The sequence below is a fragment of the Sinohyriopsis cumingii genome, chromosome 7, assembly GCF_028554795.1.
Source record: "Sinohyriopsis cumingii isolate HCF-2022 chromosome 7, ASM2855479v2, whole genome shotgun sequence".
Classification (NCBI taxonomy): Eukaryota; Metazoa; Mollusca; class Bivalvia; order Unionida; family Unionidae; genus Sinohyriopsis; species Sinohyriopsis cumingii.
The window spans coordinates 98,007,710-98,025,024 of record NC_142967.1 but is presented as its reverse complement, the minus strand read 5'-3'; the positions used below and the strand labels follow the sequence as shown (position 1 = coordinate 98,025,024).

General features: G+C 41.3%; 1 long non-coding RNA gene across 1 annotated transcript; it reads right to left on the bottom strand.

The window, feature by feature from the left end:
• Positions 1-339: 339 nt before the first annotated feature.
• Positions 340-1,322, bottom strand: LOC149795776 (uncharacterized). The gene is made up of 2 exons (XR_016422144.1): positions 1,100-1,322; positions 340-514 (listed from the first exon to the last, which is right to left on the bottom strand). It is a non-coding gene; the product is annotated as an uncharacterized LOC149795776 (long non-coding RNA).
• Positions 1,323-17,315: the final 15,993 nt, after the last annotated feature.

Sequence of the window (17,315 nt, the reverse complement as noted above, 5' to 3'; positions counted from 1 at the left end):
AAACTCAAGAGGCATATTTGCTTGAACCTGCTCACGACCTGGCCAAATATTTATACTTCCCAGTAAGAAATGCAAATAATAAGTCCACATGATTATTTTCAGACTTACAGAAGACCTGTGAATACTAAATTGAACAGACATATCTTCAATCGGAAATCCACATCTCAATCTACACAAAAACATGAAAAGTTCATCCACTGGGTCCATTGCATGTTGCCGTCCCCTGATGTTGATGTCATTTCCGGTACTGTATTATAAGCTCTTCATTCTAACTGCAGTAGGTTTGATGCTATTGCAGAAGGCTATAAAACCCTCATATGTGGGAAAACCAGTGTAAAATTATATCATTTCATCGTCATCTGTAAATCTGTTCAATCCAGACTTCTGCATGTTTATGTTTTTATTCAAATCTTGCAGTTGCCTTTCCTTCTCTTCCAATTCTGTTTCTGCTTTCCTCAGTCTCTCCTCGATATCTGTAATTTTACTTTTGCATGCTATATGCAGCTCACAGGATCTGAAGAAGATAAAATAATAATGTAGCTTTTCATCAACATTTGTAACTATAATGGAGACAAAAAATATAACTGGCAAAGTTACCAGCTTCACTATAATTTAGAACTATACAAGAGTTTTAACAGAGGCTGCTTTCCACTGATTGTATGCTCTTTCTCTCTCTCTCTCTCTCTCTCTCTCTCTCTCTCTCATACACACACACACACTCCCTCAAACACATACACCATGCACACACTATGAAATAAATGTGCAAAACAAAAGTTACAAAGCTATGATTTGATTACATGTCAGTGCCACCTTGAGGAGAACAGCAAGCAAAATAAGCCCAAGATAAATCAGGTCTTGTCAGAGTAAATACGAGAAAGTATGCAGTGATATGTAGCTCGTGCAACTTACCCACAAAGGCTCTGAGACCTGTTTGGATACATAAAAACGGGAATGTAAACCTTAACCTTCCCTGTTGATGATGACAATGCCATCTGAATAAGCAATATATATGTCTTACATTTGCTAAAAAGGGAGAGATAGTAGAGTTGTCTGTAACAAAAAGAACAACAAATGTACTCGATAAACAGCTGATACTTACTCATCTGATGCCATTGGTGATTGGTTTTCATCAATGGCCTATGAGACTCGTTGTAAATTTCAACACATGGAATCTCAACTTCTTCCAAAATGTTGTTATCCACCTTCTCTGCAATTGGTTGTCTCACTGCAGGTGGTTTTCTTGCTTTCCCTTCAGTTGTCCAAGTAAACATTGATGGAATAGCATCTTGTTTTAAGCAACGTCTGTTGGGTGTCCATCAATAGTACTGTTGCTTAAAGTGTCTAGAACAGACAACTGTATTTGTGACAGTCTAACAAAGAAAAGATAAAGCATGAGTTAATAGCAATAATTAGTTGTAAAAAACCCAGTTATTTCAGCGCAGGCCGTTTAAATTATATCATTAGTAAATAACAATTACAGAATATGAAGACAAAAGGGAGGGAACAAAATCACACACACACACACACACACACATACACACACACACACACACACACACACATATATATATATATATATATATATATATATATATATATATATATATATATATATATATATATATATATATGTATATATATATATATATATATATATATATATATATATATATATATATATATATATATATGCTTCACTTTCGAGGGGGCATTCTCTGACATTAACTTACTTCAATGATAGAATTTCAATGGCCTGTGATTTAAGTGTGCGTTGTCCCTTACGTTTACACAGATCAATATCTTTTTATCAACAGTTTCATTACTTCTTATCCACTCTCTCTCTCTCTATCTCGTAATTTCATTCAACTTGTACTCTCATCAGTTTCATTGTACTGGTGCTATCTATCTTCTCTATCGTGGTCATTTACATTCTTCTTTCTATTTTTGTTAACGAGGTAATAAAGTTCACTTTTTCTGTACATACTACTCCTACGTAAATTCATAATTTCTTATATAAATGCGCTGCGTGGAGGTACGCCCAGTTTTCGATTACCCCGTTATGTGGAATGGGACTAGGGATAACATTTTTAGAAACCTGTCATTATAGAACACACATACATACAATCATTTGCTTCATTGACAGAATCTATTTTGTGTTTGGATTTCTCTTTCTTACATCATTCAGTAAAGAGAAAATATAAACACACCAACAATCATCCAGTTTCTTACCTTAAAATTCGGCCCGTCATCACGATGTATTGCAACACTCCATTTTCTAGAAGGTCCATCTTCTTCACTGATGGAATATGGTGGAAGCTTAAACCTATGTGAATTCTAACATTCCCTTTGCGCAATGGAACACAACAATAATTGTCACGATCTTTTCCGTTGCCGGTATCAACTGCAGCAGCCATGGTTGCGAGGTAAAATTAAACTGGTGCCTATCGTAGCCTCGTTTTGGATTCGTTGACCGAGGGATACATGAATACATTCTGAGAATGGTCTATACTAACTTTCAACTGTCCATGAAATTGCTCGTTAGTCGAACAATGTTTCGTCAAATATTATTTAGGTAATAAATACAAACTTTACGCGTGGGGTAAATAAACATAATTATTTCTGAGTCATGCTTTTTCCTATGTAGGTAGGTAGGTTGGTAGGTAGGTAGGTAGGTGGGTAGTTAGGTAGTTACATTGCAAATGTGCTTGAATCGAGGGATAATGTGCAAAGGCTTTGTGTCCAACGACGGTCTAAGGGAGACAACTCAAAATAGTGTCTCCCTCTGATGGAGACAGAACAGAGTTGTGTCTCACTTAAACCCAGCACAATAACACAAGCTTCCAACTGTCTCTGAAGTTGGTTGTTTGTCTAACAATATGCTGCGGCGAATATTATTTAACGGATAAATACAATCAACCCGCGTGAGGTAATTGAACGTAATTATTTATGATTCTTGCTCTTTTCTATGTTTTCATGTATATGTACGCATGCCTGTGTCTTAGTGTGTATGCATGTTTGTTTGTATGTAATTAGGTATGCTATAATTAGGTAAGTGGGTTGGTTAGTGGATTATTGGGTTAGTGTGTATTTAGGTATTTAGTTTGCAAATGTGTGCATGAATCAAGAGGATGAAGGGTAACGCCATTCTGTCCAATAAGGATCTAAGAAAGACACCTCTAAATAGTATCGAAAAGCGATGGAGAAAGAATATTGTGTGTCAGTTCAAACTTGCACAGCAACATCAATCTCTAACTATCTATAAAGCTGCTCATTAGTCTAACAATATGATATGGCAAACATTATTTAGCTAATAAATACAAATATTCGGCGCGGGGTAATTAAACATCATTATTTCTGAGTCATGATTTTTTATTCAAAATTGCATAAGAGCCTAACTACCTGCATTAAGCTTACATACACCAAAATTTGAATATATATATATATATATATATATATATATATATATATATATATATATATATATATATATTCTCCATAATCCCGCATTCAATGAAATTAATCTAGAAATCTTGATATATCAATAGACTAAAGTGCAAATAGTGAGCACATTATACGTGGAAGTAAATGTGACACAACTCTATCATAACTCGTAATGAAATGCAGTGACTTTATTGTGAGCTATCTATCTTCCAGTGTTTTTTGTGGTCAGATCCAAGTCCATCCCGACATAGATCGCTGGTTAATGTTTTAGAGATGTAACCTCAGTAGCGTTATAAGTATAAAAAAAATCGTTGTTTTTTAAATTATATACTATAGTTTTTCTTCTAGTTTTGTTTCGATAATTATCCAAATTTTCTTGTTCTAGGAGTTTTCTCATCCCTTTTATCTATTTCTTGTTCGTCAGCTTTCCTTTTCTTTCTCACCTGTACCAGATGTTGGCTTGGTGTGAACTCTGCCCTGATATATTATTGGTTTTGTTTTGTTTTAATAATGCCATTTGTATGTATTATTGAAATTTGATAATTGTGAGCTTCAGCGAGATTTGAAGGCCAAATGATTTAAATTTGTCATCTATTTTAATATTTCTTTTTTATTTAAAGCGAGCGAGTGAAGGTCTCTCTCTCTCTCTCTTTCTCGTGTGTGTGTGTGTGTGTGTGTGTGTGTGTGTGTGTATCCGTTTTAATCTTTCCGTATCTTACATCCTCACTAAGTTTTTGTTGAGTCTTCTGATGTTTCCTCACAGTCTAATCTATATAATCTGGCCTGTTATGCTGTTTCCCTCTTGATATGTTTCCTTTTGCTGTGTTGCCTCTTTTTCCGGAGTCCGCACCCTCTGTTGTTCATAATGTTCCGTTGATGTTGTGTTATGTCGGATTATGTTTAAGTCTTTATTTATTGGGGGAAATGTTTCGTTGTTTTACGTGGCTTTTTCAGACTGTTTTGATACATTTAGGAAGATTGTTAGTTCACGTTGTGAATTTCAGCATTATGTATTTCTGATTATTCTTCGTTTGTTGTATTTTATTCTCTTTGATAGATTAAGATAGAGAGAAAGAGAGAGAGGGTGTGTCCAACAAAAATAATTGTTTGATGGTAATGATTTGCTTTCTTCAGTTGATATAACGTAAGACTATTAACTGTGGTAATTTGGTCACATTAATTCATAGTAGTAGTGAATGGGGTGAGATTAGCGACAATGGGAATTAGCATTAAAAACACCCCCTGGGTAAGATTAGCGACAATGGAAATTTAACATTAACCACCCTGGGTAAGATTAGCGACAATGGAAATTTAACATGGGCAAAAAACCCTGGGTAAGATTAGCGACAATGGAATTTAACATTGGAGAAAGGAAAAAAAAGGAAGTATCCATTTTAGCGACAAAGGCATTCGAACAATGGAAAAAAATATCGATTCTAGGGACAAAGGCAATTGAACATGGGGAATAGAGTTTGGGTCTGTCTAGGGACAAGGGGAATTGAACATGGGAATAGAGTTTGGGTTTGTCTAGGGACAAAGGGGAATTGAACATGTTAGAAAGAAAAAAAAACTACTTTAGGGACAAGGGGAATTGAACATGGGATTTTTTTTAAGAAAAAAAAAAAGGGGGTAGGCAATCGAAAGGCTATCTCTTTTCGAGAAATGTGGGTGGCCCTGAAAAGGGCCTTTGGGTTTCTTCTTCTTCTTCTAACTTCTCCACTTCTTCCACCAAGTCCTCACTTTTTCCATTATTCCTTTCTTCTTCTTTTTCTCCTCTGGCATCCAGTCTGGATGGCCCAAGGCTCTAAACTTTTCCTGGACTTTGATCCAATTCTGATTTAGCCTTTCAAAATCAGCCTGTTTCTTTTTGTTTTCCTGATCTGTTCTTTCTTTATTCCATCTCTCTTTAATCTTCTTTACCTCTACCTCCATCACTTTTCTCATCAACTCCTCTCCTTTCCTCAGTCTTCCCTGACCTCTCTCCACAAAAGAGCACTCTGTCCCATGTGACATATTTTCAAGAAAGCACCTGACTTTGCTTGCATTGTCAAGTGCTTCCTTTAGGCTTCCCACTCTGACATAGGTGGGATTTATCATACCTCTCAATCTCTTTTCCTCCTCTTCTATCATTTCTGCTATCACTTCTTTTGCTACGTTTAGGCATTTAGCGTAGTCCAGATACTCTGCTATCTTCCATTCTTTTTCTAGTCTCTCCACTACATAGATACCATCCATTATCCAATTGTATATATGTACCAAATTGTTGAACAACTCACTTGCAACCACCATCTTCGTTTTTATTATTCTGTAAAATGGTTCGAACATCAAACCTTGTGGGTTCTTATAGTTAAAGTTCGGACGTGAAGGAAAACATCCCCTAAAAACATAAAATTGATCTTACCTAGATCATGACCAAACAACGCGCGGACGTGAAGGAAAACATCCCCTACTTTTCTCATTTCATATAATATACTATCCACATAAGTGAAGCAACAATAAACAAACCCCAAATCTACTATTTACACACGCAAATCATTAAAACAAAATCCATAATCTACTATCCACACAATCGTACGTGAGCGGTTACAAGACCCAAACTATACTCTCCACATACGCTAAGAAACAATAAACAAAATCCATAATCTACTATCCACACAATCGTACGTGAGAGGTTACAAAACCCAACCTGTACTCTCCACATACGCTAAGAAACAATAAACAAACCCATAATCTGCTATTCACACAAACTTACTTGAGCGGTTACAAACACAAACACACAAACACATACACTCGCACTACGAAAAAAGAGTCAGTGTTTATATTCACACTACTCTACCTACACACATTGGCAAATTGATGGTTATTTCTTTTCTAGAGTATTGGGTAGCCCTGAAAAGGGCTGTTTTTTGGAACTTCATGGACACCTGGTTAATGGTGGCACCTTCCAGGCCTGGCGCCACATACACATCTTGTTCTCCAGTTGCTTTTTACTCTTTTTGGGGAGAGAGCAGAGGGAGGATAAATAGCTTCAGAATCCCAATTTTCTGTCTGGGATTCTGAAATTTCTTCTCTCCTTTTCCTCCTCTTCTTTGTTTCTTCTCTTCTCCTCCTCTTCTTTGTATCTTCTCTCCGCCTCTTCTTTGTATCTTCTCTCCGCCTCTTCTTTGTATCTTCTCTCCTCCTCTTCTTTGTTTCTTCTCTCCTCCTCTTTCATCCTTCCCTCTTCCACAATGGCTTCCGCGGCCAGTTCGTTCAACAGGCGCCTGGCATAATCCAGATGCACATGAAGTTCCAACAGTTTCGCTAGTCTGGTGTTCATTCTGGTGTTGATCAATCAACAAGGGTAGCTGGACTGCCGAACGAGTTTCAATTTATACTAAAAGTGCGAACGTGAAGGAAAACATCCCCCTAAAAACATAAAATTGATCTTACCTAGATCATGACCAAACAACGCGCGGACCTAAAAGAAACACTCACTCACTTTTTTATACTTCCCATTCCTATTCTAAAAAAAATTTTCATTAATCACTTCAATATACTATTCACATACGCAAAGCAATCCAATCAAACCCCCCAAATCTACTCTCCCCACACCTCAAACAGCCAAAACAAAAAACATGATCTTAATCTACTATCCACACCAACGTACGTGAGATGTTACAAACATAAACACACAAACACATACACTCGCACTATTAAAAAAAGAGTTAGTGTTTATATTCACACTACTCTACCTACAAACATTGGCAAATTGATGGTTATTTCTTTCCTAGAGTATTGGGTAGCCCTGAAAAGGGCTGTTTTTTTTGTTGTTTTTTTTTTTTTGTTTGCTATGGCAATCTTTTAGTTTCTAAGAATGCGATGTCCTCTGCGGATAGACTTTCTGGCGATAGGTCTGCTTCTTCGGAAAGAGAAGAAGAACTCTTTGGTGTCGATACGACAATCGACAAAGCCTCTGTCAGGTTCAGGTTGCTGCTGCTGCTGCTGCTGCTGTTGTTGCTGTTGTTGTTGCTGTTGCTGCTGCTGTCTCTGAAGTCTGTACTTCTCTGTCCATTCTTCTTTCTCCCTGTTCACTTCTTCTCTGAAGAGCTCTTCTATCAGGTCTTCAGTAACTTTTAACATTCTCACATTCTCTATCTCTTCTGGCTTCGGTATCAGACTGTGTCTGACCCTATGCAAATTCACGTAGGCTTCGTTTAGCTTAGCTAGTTCGGAGCACATCTTCGTAGGAGGATGAGTCGACAATGGATGGTTAGACTGGAAACAACCCGGTTCTTAAAGTCAAAGCGCGGACGTGAAGGAAAACATCCCTCTACGGTTTTCGAGCCGCAACGTTCAATGAGTGTCATGAGAGGGATAGTAAGAAGTCAAAGAGCATAAAGCAACATTCTTTTAGCCAAACAAACCACAAAGGCATTTTTTTCAAAACACAACATTTTTTATTCAAAATCACTTAACATTAACCACCAACTCTAACATTTTTTAACAATAATCCAACAATATAACATCAAACATTTTTTCAAATGACAAACATTTTTTTCAATTTACACTCTACTTTAAACAGGGTTGGCAAAGTTGTGAATGAAATTGTGATTTCCACTGTTGCAAGTCATTGAGTCATGGATGGACACTACGTTTCCTAGCTGAAGACAACACAATAAGCATACTAGTCACAAAATCAACGATTTACTTTCTCATCGTTTCTAGAAAAATCACGATCAAAATAAGTCACTGAATGTTCTTTTGCTGATAATAAGTGATCATTTTCGATCTCGACTTTCTCTTTGAATTTGTCAAAGAGGGCTTTGATGTAATGGATGTCTCGAGTCGTTAATGGAGGACAGAAATGTTCACGCAAGTCTTTATACCACCAACGTAACACGTCTTATTTAAACAGACTCCAAGCTTCGTCCAGATATTCGTTGAATTTTTCTTCTTGACTGATGTTTTGACATTCATAGTAATCATGCTTCATCCATATCGTAATTGTGCTTGCCAGGTATGTAGCACAGTAGGAGACCAATTGCTGTTCTTGTTCTGGACATCTCGACTTGATCACGATGTCCTTTTCGTCTTTGTGTTGGGATTCTCCTTCCACGGTCTCCTCACATTCCATCTTCAAAGCTTATCGAATTCTGCATACAGGATGACGTTCACTGACTTGTCCAGTGGTTCTGCAAACTGAAGTTCCACACGAATCTGGCCGGATTTTATAGGGTGGAAATGTCCCTCGTCGCTGCCCTGGTCTGGAGTGAAATCGAAAGCCCACAAAGCATAGCCTCCTGCGTAATCTTCGTACGTAATGCCGTGACTGGTGTTGGTTCCTAACTGTCCGGTGGCTTCGTACAAGGACAAGCACGATCTCAAGTAATTAATTTTATTGGGAGAAAAGTTAGGTTCGAAAGGTCGGGTACACAAGGTCTTGCCATCGCGACTGACTTCGATTTTCTTCACGTTGAGGTGTTGAAAGTTGAAAGAATTTTGATGGAAGGCTCCGTTGAAGGCTGAATTCAGGACCATACCAAGGATTAAACGCTTGGGTAACTGTCCTTGAAACAGATGATCTTCAATCATGGAATGATGGCTAGCGGGAATGGTGAACGTTTTCACTTCCACGCGTCGTATGGGATACTTGGCGGTCTTTCTGCTCAACGTTTGACTGATGTCATTTCCCACTTTGGGTAACACTTCCACGCGTCGTACGTAGAGTTTGACGTCCTCGATTTGGCTTTTAGGATTGCCAGCAGCAGTATCAGCCAACAAATGGAAAGCGGTACTGCTGCGATTCAGTCTCAAGCGAACATTTACCCCGTTCAGCAAATATTTCTCTTGCAACCACATGTCCTAATGCAAACGATCCATCAGTTCTAAACTCTTCTTATTTAAGATTTTGCTTCGTCTTTCCTCAAAGCAGTCATTGTATTTATCTGTTTCGTCAACTTGCCCGATTCGTCAGGTTCCCATAGCACACAAGCTTTGAGATGAGTATTCTTGGCATCTATTCCGTACGTCAAGAGATTTTCCAGGTAGGCACGGTAAGGGTAAGTATCCATGCTGCTGCTGACCAGTTTGTTATTCAAGTACAAGTCCACTGAGCTGAACAAGGAATGCATGAAACTGTTGACGGGAGCTATATTCTCAGTGTCTTCTACTGCACCATCATCCTTATCTAGAACTTTGATTTTCAAGTACAAGTAACTGCTATTCAGATCGATGTAATCTTCGGGCTGTCCCTTGATTTCAAACTCTATGGGCGCGGAATCGGTCAGTGAGGAGACGGGATGAAATTCCACCCATTGGGATTCTTGCATGGTCATCATGGTGGGCGGCATGGCAAACAGATCCAGTTCCGACTTGGAACAGGCGCATGACTCTCGGTGCATCATTTTTTTGTTGCTGTGTCTCAATAATCGAAAACGTCTAAGTCTCGAACGGTTCTTCTTTTCTTGGCCTTTCTAGTTTCAGAAGTGTGAAGTCTGGTGAGAGGGTGTTTTCTTCGTCGTCTCTTTCTGCCTTGTCCTTGCTGGATGCGTGACTCGGTAGCGTGCAGGGCATTTATAGGTGTGTCTCGTTGGCCCAAAATGTCTTTACCCGTTTGCAGCAAGACATTTTTGCCTGCCCTCATGAAAGCTTCTTTAGGGTTTTGTTTGTCGATGATGACATTTTGGAGAAATTCTTTGCCTTGCGTCAGTGCCGCATCTTTCAAGGCGTGCAATTCGCGTGTCGCCATCGGTTTCAACACCGGAGCCACCGAACGAAAGGCCGATTTTAACATATCTCCTAAACCGTGTCCTCGCTGTCGAGCAACCCCTCGGTACACTGGATACATGACTTACGAGTCGTGAGAGAACCGTTTTCGAAAATGGAGTTTCACCGTGACTTTTCCTTTGGTGAATGGAATATTTTGTCCCAAATCTCCTTTAATAGCAATGTTGACCGTGTCCAAATACCACTTGCTGACAGGCAAATAGTGAGGATGAACAAATTCGCGGTGGACGTGATAAGTGTTTCCACCTTCCTCGTCAGTGGCCGTGGCAGAATTTACTTTGAAAGGAATGACATGCAGTAACGGCACGGAGGTGTGTCCCACCATGTTGTACTCCACCACATCGGAGTACACGAAGATCAAATTCAGTCCCTTGTTCAGTTCTATCGGGAAACGAAAATGCCTCGCAAAATGCCCGTTGTTGTCAATGTCTGCTATGTGAATCTTTTTGGTCTGCTTATCCGTGACCATATTGAGGTCTCCACCCAAAATGTCATACAACTCTGGGCAAAATTTAATACGTATACTTTTTTCCTCACTTTCAAATCTGGTGAGTAGACGGTGAGACAGTTTGTGGTACTCCATGGTGACACGTTTATTTAGCTTGGTCAGAACTTTGTCAAATGCTGCATAGAATTTGTCAGCGATGGCCTCCACCAGATGTTGACCACTAAAATAATGACCTGAGTTAATTTTAAAGTGATAAAGGTAAAAAGGAGGAGAAGTGTCACTGTTGAGTATTGGGGTCTTGAGAAGTGATTTATGTTGAGAAGTGGTCGTCATGGTTTGCTGCACTGTTGGGTCCAGAATTTCGACGTCAAAAGTGTTTTGAGTTTCAGTGATGTTTTTGATTTGTGTTGGGTGAATCATTTCTACCAAAGGCATTTCCCAATGGGCTTCGTGATCTAAGGGGATGGCCTGAGGTAATTTGGCCGTGTAACAGCACAACGTGTTGTGGGGAAACACCTCCATGGAACTGTCACTGGGTAAGGTTAAGTAAAATTGGTTTTCGTGACTCATAATTCCAGAGTTTTGTGGCTGTCCAAGGGGTTAGTGGACGTCAGAGGCGTCCCTCCGCTCAAAATATGGTTCTGGTTGTGGTTGGAGTGGTGACTGGCACTGGTACTGGACACAAGGTTCCCGTGGTTCATGTTGGAAGAGAATTTCAGGGAGGAATTGGGAAGCAGGTAACCGATGCAACTGCTCAATAAAATGGTCCACAATTGTTTGTCTCCTTGTTGCAAACTCAAATTGGCAATGGTTGCCCCGATGACACAATACACCACGAAGATTTGGCAGAAAAAGACGATTTGCGTTTTAGGCACACGTTCTCCGCACCACACCCACAAGGGTTGTTTTTGTAAATCTTGCACAGAAGAACTAGGTGAAGGAGTGGTCGACGTAGCTGCGTCTGTGTGAAAGGGCATGATGGTCACTTCTTTTTATAGTCGATGACTTGCGAAGCGTCGATCCAAGAATCAAAACTGGGTGGATATCCTTTCCAACGTACTTTGACTTCTTTGACACGTCGTTTGCCCACTTTACGGGTTCTGCGTTCGAGAATGCTTTCGATGTCGTACACGTCGTCTTTTTTTTTGGTGACACGTTGTAACTCGGGCAAATAAAACGTTCCTTTGAGCACTTCTCCGTTCATGTCTTCCAATTTATAGACGGTACGATGACGGCCATGCACTCGTCCAGTGACACGAAACAATTCGGTCGTCCAGTTAGGTAAGTAACCTTTGTCGAAAGTGCGTTTGGTTTTGCCAATGCGCACCCAATCTCCTACGGTCAACTCTCCACTTTTCTTGGGGACAGACCTCGTCGGGGACGTACCAAACAGGCGCTCAAACACAAACACTTAGTTCTCGGGAGTCAATTCTTGCGGGGCACGTCCGATGCTTCGATGGTAAGATTGGTTGTACGCTTGCACCAGGTGCGGTAAGATGTCGATGTACTTCAGAGTGTGGTGATGCGTAAAATATTTCCACATGCGTTCTTTCAAAGTGCGTTGAGAACGTTCCACGATGCTGGCTTTGGTTTCGGGATTCTCGGTGGTAAAAAAATGAATGTCACGTTTCTTTAATTCTTTTTGGAAAGCTTGGTTCAGAAATTCGGTGCCTTTGTCCGTTTGCCATCGAAGAGGGTGACGACCGCTTTGTTTCAGCACTCGTTGCAGGGCTCGCACTAACTCGCTGCTCGATTTGGAAGTCAAGGGCACGACCCAGGCAAATTTGGAAAAGACGTCGATGACACAAAACAAATATTTGTAGCCACGATTGTAGCTGGCCAAATGAGAGACAACGGCTAAATCGGCTTGCCATTGTTGATCGATGCCTTCCACTCGGGTGCGACTTCTGGCAAACTTGCGTCGAATGGGTTTGTGTAAAGTGTAGGTAGCTTGTTCTTGTAACCGTCGTTGCACTTGAGGTAAATGGAGACTTTTCAATCGAGTTTTGGCAGCACGATACAATTTTTGAACTCCTGCGTAACCTGCAGGATGGGAGGGATCGTAGTAAATGCTGGCTAAGACTTTTTCCATTTTTTTTTTTGTGTGTGTTTGTGTGTTAATAAGGCACCCACTCTTGGAAGATGCTACTCCTACTCTTTTTCTCTTGGGGTACTTTCTTGGATTGCAATGCTTTGCGTGTGCGACCGGCAATAGGTGTTGAAGAGGAGGATGTCTGAGCGGGGGATATCGGTTCTTGTTTCACTTCTGTCTTCACTTCTGTCTTCACTTTCTTTTTCTCTTGTGATGAAGAAGGGGTGGCCATCATCTTTTTAATCCATCCAATTCTGGAGGTAGGTGGTGTTGTTAACTTGCGTACTTTTTCTGGTGGAGTTTGAAACCCTTCTTCTTCTTCTTCTCCTTTTTCTGTCTTGGTCACTGGTAGTGGTGGTACTGGTACTGGTGATGGTACTGGACTTTTCATCATGGTCTTAAAATCTTTCAGAGTGGGTAGAGCTGTTTCGTCTAAAGCTTTCTGGTGAAAGAGTTGCAGTCGTTGCAAAAGTTGACCGTACTTTTGCGATTTTTCTGTTTCGGACAAATTTTGGCGATCCATCAAGGACTGCAATTCGTGTTGTAACTGGGACATCTCGCTCAAATTGGGATTGGGAGGTAAATGCGGGGTGCGTTGTTCATGCCACCGATGGTATTCCATCCATCCTTTGTAAGGTACTAAAGCTAGTTTTCGTCCTTCCATGGGGTTGTCAGGGGTCGATTCTGAGATCTTGGGACTTCCGAGGGCCTTTTTATCCCACCAGTCCTCCCAACATGGTTCGCAAAATGCCTCCAAGTTGGACCAACATCTTCTTCTTTTGACGAAAGGGAATTTTCTTCTGAACCATTTGGCGAAGAACGTGACGATGTTTGCTTAAGCATTATTTATGGTGTTTGGACAAAGGGATCGTGCGTTTCAAGACGTTCAAACAACATTCGCACACGGTATCGATGACCTCTTTGGAGGCCGATTGAATGAGTTATTTTCGTAGAGGTGGAGAAGCTTTGGACAGGACAGATAACATGTCCCCATGTTTGACTAAACGAGGAGGCAGACCTTTTCTTTTCTTTCCTTGGGGCTGTTTAGAAGAGGGATGTTTTCTGGAGGGTGACATCTTTGAGTCTTCAGCACCAAAAACACTGATACCCCTACTTGGTCACAGACCTTTCTTATACTGGAACGCGTCGCCACTGATTGTCTTTACGTCGTATCAGTTTGAGGACAGGCATGACACGTCGTGCAGGGGTACGTAACGGACTAAATCCAGCCAGTTCTTGCTTGGACAAATCCAGTAAACTTTCTAACATGCACGATCTTTCTTGGACTTTGATTTTGGGAGAAGGTACTTTGTGAGCAGCAGCCACTGCCACTAAATTGGAGGGTCCTGCCACTGGGGAAGTTCTTTTTGGGGTCATCAACGGAGATGTTCTTGGTGTGATCAACGTCTCCAAGTACTCTTTAGTTCTTGGTGTCATCAACGGAGAAGTGGATGAACGTGAGGCTGCCGGAGACACAGTCACCGCCGTGGCAGGTCGTGGTTTGCAAGTGTAAAGTTGCGTCCTGGCCGAAGTGCCTCTCTTGCGACTAGTTTTCTTCTGTGGACTTTTCTTTTTCTGGGGGCTTCTTTTCTTTTTCCGGGTTGGCGTCTGGTAAGAGGAGGGTCCCGCCACTGGAGAAGTTGTCCTTGGGGACCTGGTCTTTTTCTTCGTCTTGGAGCTTCCTTTGACTTTTTCTTGGGGAGAAGTTTGGGGGCATTAGGATCCCATCTTAAGAGAGAGCGAATGATGACCCCTCCTAGAGTACCGCTCCCTCCAGGTTTAAAAATGATTTGTTTTTTGGTTTGAGTGTCGATGCGGGGATCGGCCAGTTGGACCAAAGCGACTTTGTTTCGATCAAAAAAGCGTTTGGTTTGATGAGGAATCTGAATGATCCCTTGGAGTAATTGACGTGCCGTCACCATGAACCATCGTAAGAGTTCTTCTTTGAGACTAGCTTCTAAGACACGTGCTCGTGTTTGTGGATTTTTTTCTCGACTGATGCCATACAAGGCACGAATCAATTTGACGGGAAGATGCGACTGAAGGGACGTCATGTTCAAAATGTGTGTGAGACAGACGAAAAGGGTCTGAGGTTTTTATAGATTTTTTTGTGGAGTGAAATTAAGTCGAGGACGGAGACGTGTACAGGACAGGCCCTCCGTCTTGGCACCAGTGGTGAAACAAGTGGGTACGAAATCGCAAATTCTCGGGGGTCGTAGGTTTTAAATCGACGAGTAAATAGGCGTGTGGAGTTTGAGTAGCATCGTCGTACGCCTGAGTCAGCCAAGGCGTTCCTAACTATTTGGCTAAGACTTGCACTTGCGATTTATCTCGAGGGCTTTTAAACAAGACCACGTAATGCGCATTGAGACTGATGGAGCGATGGGCTTTACTTTGTTGAAACAATTTTTGGGTGATGTAAACGACACTGGCATTACGGTGATGCCCTTTGCGCGTGAACCACAATTTAATTTCTTCTTTGTCTTCTCCTAACATGTCGTCAAAAATGACCAAATGGGTTTGACGGGAGTCAGAGACGATGCCGTCGTCTTCTTTAGGAATGCCTTCCACAAACACGATGGAATCGCCTTGACTTTCTCGCAAGAGGCTGTTTGATCGATCAAATGATGTTTATGTTCGATCAAACGTTTGACGAATTCGGGTTTGCCTGAACCGCTAGGTCCAGCAATGAGCATGTTAAAGGGATGGCGAAGATACAAAGCCTCCCAAATGGCACGATCTAAGTGTTCGTCGATGACTTTGACAGTAGAGGAAGAGGGAGCAGAGACAGCAGAGGTAGCCATAGTGTCTGGAATGTCACTTGTGACACGAAAACAAACAAGACGAGAGTTTATATACTTTTTTTTCAGAACACGTTTATTGAATGTTTCAAACATGAATACGAAAGACAAAAACAAAATACATAAAAGCCAGAGGCTAAAGTACAAGGATAAAGGGCACATGATAACCATCAACGTGGAATAAACACAAGTGTCTGTACAACATGTTTTGGGTAATGTTCTGACCAGTTCTATAGGGAGTAAGGTCACACAAGTGTCCTCCCGAAAGGGTCTTTCAGGCCTGTCCACGACAGTCCTGTCCTGGGTGACGGGTTCTTCTAGCACCGTCACTAACACAGGTTGAAAAGTCGCAAGGCTCACAATCGCATTCCACTTCAGAAGCCCCACACTTGAATTGTGCGTGTCTAAACTTGTTTTGTGTTTCTCAGAAAGTATTCATCTTGTTCGCTCGGTCTTGGTAGTCACAATGAACTATCGATCTTGACCATAGCCCCTTTTTATACTAGTCGCAATGCAGTCTCCAGCTTGTACATCTTTCCTTTTTTATGTTTTTTATGTCTTGTTTTGGAAGGTACCGTCTCTAAGGTACCGTCAACATTGTACCGTAATGTCATGGGTGGAAAGGCCATAGAAAGGTAAGGGCAGTGCGGAGACCATTGAGTATGTTCCAGAAGAGCTGAATCTTTGTAGATACATAGATCCATTCGTAACTTAAGGCCACAAGCGAAACACTGTACTTCGTACCCCAATCCTGACTCAGGTCCCAAGTAGACAAATCCTGTTCTAGCTAAAACATGCGAAGAAGGTAATCCTTCCCTATCCGTAGGCCATTTCTGAAACGTGTCCAATCGACGGGCACAATCACAATAGTCAGGTAAGAAGACTGGAAAATGGTAGGGTTTGAACTTGGAGTTCTCATCGGGTTTCTCACTCGATTCTTGCTGTGGAGAAGTCATCCTTCTGGTGGGTGGCTATCCTCTTACAACCAAAGTTTTATGCTAACGTGTCCATACGGCAATGTAAAGTGGTTGGGTAGTCGCACTCGCTTCTGGTACACGATTTGATAGACTTTTTCCAAGGGCCGACTGACGATGTGGTGAGTGGGTAAACGTACAATCTTGTTCGGTTGATAGGTGGTCACTTTAAAGTTTGCATCCTCTCCCGATTGCAAGGCTTCTTTCAATACCCCAAAGTTCACCACACGACTGGTACGATAATTCAGAGTCAGTCCTTTCACTTTGCACGTCGTGTACACTTCTCCTTGTGGGTCCCGGTATTCGTAGCCGTAATTTTTGGGACCGCCACTGACGAAACTTAGAATCTTGTCGTCGGGATATTCGTCTGTCCAGGCTCCTAAACGGTCTCCTACGATGTCAGGGTGCTGTTGACTCGGGTGATGGATGTAAATGCAACTGTCCGTGTCAAAGTACAGGACACGTTCCTCTAACAGTTCTAAAGCTTCGTACAATTTTAAGCGAGCATGAGCTGTCACGTAAGCCGCAATGATGACATTTCCAAAAGGGTCGTCTTGTACAAAGTCCAGATCTTCTTCGTAATTGACCAAGATCAAATCCTCTCGAACGACGTCCACGTGTTTCATGTATTTGGTTTTGTCGTGAATCATCTGGAAGTAGCGGGAAGGTTCTGTCAAATATTCCGTCTTGGGTAAACACGGTCGTTGTGCCATTTTACCCCACAAGCAATTTAACATCACTTTGGCAAACGATCGCCTGCCTTGGTTTCTCTCGATGTGGTCTAAAGATAT